This window comes from Triticum aestivum, chromosome 4A (genome assembly GCF_018294505.1).
Source record: "Triticum aestivum cultivar Chinese Spring chromosome 4A, IWGSC CS RefSeq v2.1, whole genome shotgun sequence".
NCBI lineage: Eukaryota > Viridiplantae > Streptophyta > Magnoliopsida > Poales > Poaceae > Triticum > Triticum aestivum.
In genome coordinates, this window is record NC_057803.1 from 266,308,708 (window position 1) to 266,315,092 (window position 6,385).

A 6,385-nucleotide genomic window follows, 5' to 3' on the forward strand; every position below is an offset into this window, starting at 1 on the left:
GCAGGCATAGCCAATGGGGTGGTTTGGTTTGGGTGGCTGGAGGAAGAAGACAAGAGATAGAAGATACACGACAGATGTTGGATGTCAATCCAACGGCTGGTAGGCAGAATCGTTTGTTGACTAGTAAGTGGACACCACCTTGGATAGGCGTTTTCCTCGTGGGTCCCAAATGTCAGAATCCAAATATGTCAAGGCCATGCAGCCTTTCTTATGAAAATGTACATCACATTTGGTGTGCTAGTTCAAAATAAGTTTGTGTGTGCGGGTGGGGGCTAATCACTTGGGTTATGTAATGCACAGCGAGCTCAAGCAGCTGGCGAGAGTGATGTTATTTCCCTTGATTAGGATTTGTTACAATATTTCTATCTTTATAAGGAAATGACAAGCCATTTGCCTTGTTTCAAATAAAATATGACAGTCGCAGCCAAGTTGAAAAGGGCAACAATATCTAACTCAAGCTTATAAACAGTACAAAAGCCCAAGGATTAATTGTTCATCAGGTTTAGACAAAATCCAGACTGAACACGCATGGCAATAACATCTAACCCAACCACTATTTTTGGCAGTCACAAATAAATGGGTCGGTCTGATCCATAAAATCAACATCCTATGCCAAAAAGTTTACTCGCATATAACGACAAGTTGTTGTAAATAGAAGCCGAGCACGTTCATAAGCCCATTTGTCGACCCGAATCTTCTTTTTTTGCTGTCCAACATATCCATCTGTGAGAAATTTCTTGTTGAAAAACTTAAGCCCCATGAACAATAGTAACCTCGCATTAAATAGGAAGAATGTGACGAAGTCTCTGTTTGCCTGATTGGATGCATAACCTTCCATCGTTATTGTCCTCAAACGAATGTCATGAGAACTGAGAAAATCCCGATGTTTATTACACCACCAATTGGTTATGATTTTCTCCATGTGTTGCTGCCTACGTAGACATGAAGATTCAAAATAGTTAATGTCTAAAAAAAGAGTATGTCAATAGAGCGACAGCCGAACGGTAATTCTAGTACAATATATATGAGCTTTCAATGTGCATGAAAGAATCACCTCTATATAAAAACTAGTTGACCCGTTCCGCCAAATGGCGCAGAGACCTGCTGAAGACATGTTGTCGATGAAAATAGTTTCATGCTGCAAGAACCTTCAACTAAATCATGCTATTTTTAAACATGTTTATTACGTTGTTAAATAATAGTCTAGGAAAAGGAAAACTTTGCATAATATGAATATGTTCAGTTTGAAAATATGACCACTATGATGAGAGAGTAAAGTTGGCATGGTTGTATTTTTTTAGCAAGTTTGAAAACATGGTTATCATGATGAGAAACCTAACCGTGCATCTTTTTCCTGCAAAAAAAGAAGGAAAAAGATAAGAAACCTAGGAAAAAAACATGTCTTTGTTGTGCATATACGAAGATATAGGGATTGGAAGGTATTATGATAGTCCATACCTGAAAAAAAGAAGGAAAAGGATAAGAAACCTAAGGAAAAAAACATGTCTTTGTTGTGAACATACATAGATATAGGGATGAGGAGGTATTAGGATAGATCATATGTTATTTAGCCCAACCCACATAGAGCGATGCCTGTGGACCGAGTTGAATATGAAGCAGCAGTGGACGGATCCAGCAGAGAATGTCTATCCCTTTCCTTTCTTTCTCGGTTCCTCAGTTAGGTGACAGAGGCATTTCCTCAGCCATGTTGTGGATGAAAATAGTTTCTTTTGCAAGGACATATTCAGTACTTGTTGTAGAAAACCCATATATTAAACCATACTCTTTTGAAAATGTCTATCAGATTGTGAAATCCAAGTTTGAAAAAAGAGTGTATAACTGTTGCACCAAAAAATTATATTTCTATAACACTGCCCATCGCGCTAAATGGCACCGAGTCCCATTTAAAACCATGTACTTGCTAAAAATATTTGAATTTTTTCAGTAACTGTGTTTGAGCAAATACATACGGTAAGAACTTAGTAAAAGTTTAATTGATTGTCTGTTTAAGCTCACATAAAATGCAAGATGGCAACAACAGAGCACAATTGTATCATGTGCACCAGCAGCCAAAATTAGTTGCTAATAAATTGTCTTAAGGGAACCAACCATTTTAGAGTAGTTTATTCCACATCTCATTCTCCTCGAAAATGAGCCCAAGTGGCCATCAACGAAAATACAAATTGTTTTGATACAACAACGGTAAGAGAAATGAGTAACCACCAAAGAAACAAAACGTTTAAATTAGTTATTTCTAACCATGGAGGAGAGTTGCATGTGAACTTTATAAAAGAAGGCCAACATCAAGGAACATCATGTTGACATACTCATCCTGCTCTCCGTTCTTGTCATCAGTCCCGGCAATCAGCTCCTGACCAACACCTTAAGCAACAACCACGACAATGCCCCTTCTTCTTTATCCTTGCATATAAGGAACTCAATCAGGTCAAGAAAAAAGATATGAATCAACTCTCAAGATAAAGTGAGATGGGTGCCTTCCCTGTCTACTACCGCCAGGCTCAACACCAACTCCACATATCAAGCACATGTTGCCTTTCCACAACATGACAACACTCTTCAAAGCAACAAACAAAAAGATTGGGCCTACACTGACGCCTCATTACCTGAGAAGAATAAAAGAGGGAGCTCGCCTTGATGAGTTGGAATCAGACGCACTCGTTGTAGCTCGACCAATTGTAATAAAAACTAAAGATACGAGCACAGCAATTTCTATCGCAATTGCAAACTATTAAAGATGCCTTCAAGGGCCAAAAGAAAAAATGCATACAAACATGAATTGCCCAAAACAATTCTAAAATGCCAGACCACCATCATACAGGGCATATTTTCAGTATATCTTAACATTTCATATGATATGATAATTTATCGTATTTATGGAGAAAAAAACCAACCAGCAGTTCATCCAGAAAAAATGTGCTTGCCATAAGAGTGCTGCATAAAGAAGTAAAATATTATCTTATCAGACAAACAATTGAATATCTCTGGACCAAATATATGCTGGTGTAAAACAAAAACACATCAGGAGAAGCAATTACGATACAATGACAATATAAAGACGCATTTTGAAATATTTAACATCTGGTTGGGTAAGTAGCAGAACTCAATGTTTTTGGATAAGTAAGGGACAGTCAGCCAACAGGCTACAGTATCGATAAATGCATAGAAGGACATAAAATATCTTACACTTTGAGCCGCATCCCCAAATCTTGTAGATAAGTGCAAATACGATTTCCGAAGGCAAGTCTCTTTCTTTAAATCAATGTCATCCCTCTTAGATGGAGAATTCTCTTCTATTTCCTTTCTACTGAAATACCATGGAGCACTAAGTTTGCCAGCTTCCTTATTCTCGCTCTTTGTAATTCCGTAGGGGCTATTTTCTACAATTCTGTAAATTAATAGCTAGAGCGACATTTCACTACAACAACCAGTGGACAATGTATTTGACTAAAGTAGTACTAATATAGTGTCTCTATTGTATCTCAAGAATTAACTGGATGTTTGTACAACAAATACTACTCATGTGTAACTTTAGCTCTAATTCTTAACCAACTTATCAATGATTATTCTAAAAACTGAAGCGACAAATCTTGTTATTGTACATAGCTTAAGTCCAAAGACTACCTTAGGCAGTGGCGTCTTTGGCATGTCATTGTCTAATGAAAGCGGCATTTCTATAAGTTCTACTAACTTGTCACCAACTTCCTGAAGATTATTCCAAAACCCCAAAGCGAAGAGTTTTTTTTACTGGAAATATGAGATAACTGAATGAAATACAAATATAGACTATCCTAGGTGGCAAAGTGTTTGGCATGTCGTCATGTAATGCTAGATGGCGCAACCCATTTATTTTAACTGGGTTATTTGCATATCAAGGCGTTTTATGTACAGCTATAGGTTTTATATAGCATTAAGTAGCACCGGGCACAACATACCTTAAATGCAGCAACGACCGATCAACAGCAGGAACAAACCACACAGATACATGTTATTTCCTTGATCACAGTAGCTAACCTTCACATCACCTGCAAGAGAACCATTAAAATATGGGTCCAGAAATCAAACGGGTGGACGGCCTAAAGAAAGAAAAATACGCATGTAACTTTGCACAAGATATTGAATGAAAGATATGATAACATCAACCTACAAATATGGCTATGTATGGATTAACAACACTAACCACTATATGTTTCAGTGAAAAAACAAAACTGCAGTAATAAGATAAAAAAATGTTCTCAAGGTCACAGCAACGCATATTTTAACCAACAAAGATCAACAAGAACCCGTATAGGAGAGCTACCTAGGCATGTCTCTGAAGCTGGTTGTATCTATAGCATACCTTTGGCAAGAAATTACTTGAGGACACATGTCGCTGCTAACTCTGTCTTCCAGACCATTTTCACATCCTTGGAGCCCATTCCCATACCATTACCCATCTCGACGGTAATTGGTGTATGACACGACCACAAAAACCTAAATCAACATCACCCAGAAGGATCATTTTTAGAACAAGTAGGAAAAGAAGCACAAAGTAATCATCACCACCTTGGCCCTTGGGGAACCAATTTTAACATTATTACCTTTCATTGACATGTTTGAAACAACAACTAACCTGCATGTGCCTCGTAAATCTTAAAATAGAGGAAGGATACAAAACATGATAGAAGTGAACCCAAATGGTCAAATACTTCAGATTCTGACACACAAGGGAGAATTCCCAACCTGCATCTTACTCAATTGCAAGCTAAAATCAATAGGGAAAGTAAAAGAATATGGGACAGGTGTGACCTGAAAAACTAAATCCCATATATGTTCCTCTAAATCCTGTATCATAGAACCATATACTATCCTAAATCAAGTAACGGAATTATAATCTACCCAACAAATTTATAGGGAAAGAATCACCACTATAAGCATTCAAACTAATCATTACATGGTAAATAAAGACTACACAGAACTAAAAGAAAGACAAAAATATAAGTAAAAATATATTCTGATCTCTGTTAGCTTTTGTTACCTCTATCGAGCACCTAATACAGAATCTGCATGATAAATAGGACACACCCTAGCATACTGAATATAACAATCGTTTGTCGATACATGTCACTATAAAGCCAAATAAGCTGCAACACTTGTAACTTCTTCTGTGCCTCTCAAACTCAAACCCTTTAGTAGGAAACATACATCTTCCCTAGAACTTGTGGTTACTGGAATCGAAATGCCTGAAGGAATCGCTGCTGCTACCAAGCACTAGTCCCACGCCTGGTCTCTGCACGAGACAAAACCCATGAGCAACCATTCAAACTATAACATCATGAAAGGAAAGTGGTGCATCAGCTAACACCAACATTTCCTTCTTTTCACATATGGTAGGGACCTTATTATGTTTACAACAACCAAACCAGAAGCTTGCACTGGCTAGCTCTATGTATCCCTGTGTTATTCAACACAGTTGTTTTAAATAGCACAACAAAAGTCATTCTAACATGAAAGTGAAAATAATAAATGTCCTATAAATGAGAATGCTATGCTTGTTATTTCACATACAGGTGCTAAAAAAGTTGTTCTAAGACACATGAGCAAACCAAATGTTTATAAGTTGATAAGTAGCAGCTGCAGTGGCCAGGAACATTTAAATATAGTACCATATGAAGGGACGACACATGAATACATCAGCTGCGGCTGTGTTCTTCATAAGCAATGCACGCATCAATAATGTACGAACCTAGGTCTAAAAAAATCACAGCGAAGAACCAATTTTATTTCAAAAAACGCATTACAAATAAGCATCACAAACAATTAACTTCAGAGCATCTTCTAAAAAAGCATAGAAATATCCATCTCCATCGCTCATCTATTTAGATTGACCATGCTGAATACAAACTTTTTTCCAGCAGTTGGTAACGATGCATTTACCTATATATTGGCCAAAAGACCAATAATATATATCCATGACGACATAAATCCGGTGCTGGAGAAATTATTTATTTCAGAGCATAAAAATTCAATCGGAACCATTTAAATAGTAGGGCTATATACTAATATGAAAATGGATCCCACCTATGGATGTCATCTGATGCCAAGAATGAGAGGAAACTAACTAAGCCTGAATGCCACCCATATTGAAAATATCCATACTATGATTGGGAGGCCAATTGAACATTATACATCACATAATGTACTATGTATGTACATTAAATTATTTGCCAACTGTATACATTTTGTTTAGACAGTACCCTCAAGTCTCGACTAATACAATATTACATTACCTCTGCTCATTTTTCATAAAATGCCATGCCCATTGGCTTGTTCTTGTCGCTTGAAAATCCCATGCCCATTGGCTTGTTCTTGTCGCTTGCTTATAATC

General features: G+C 37.2%; 1 long non-coding RNA gene across 1 annotated transcript; it reads right to left on the reverse strand.

Moving 5' to 3' along the window:
- Nucleotides 1-410: 410 nt before the first annotated feature.
- LOC123085940 (uncharacterized) lies at nt 411-5,215 on the reverse strand. The gene is made up of 3 exons (XR_006440162.1): nt 4,358-5,215; nt 1,055-4,043; nt 411-932 (listed from the first exon to the last, which is right to left on the reverse strand). It is a non-coding gene; the product is annotated as an uncharacterized lncRNA (long non-coding RNA).
- Between the last annotated feature and the right edge of the window lie 1,170 nt (nt 5,216-6,385).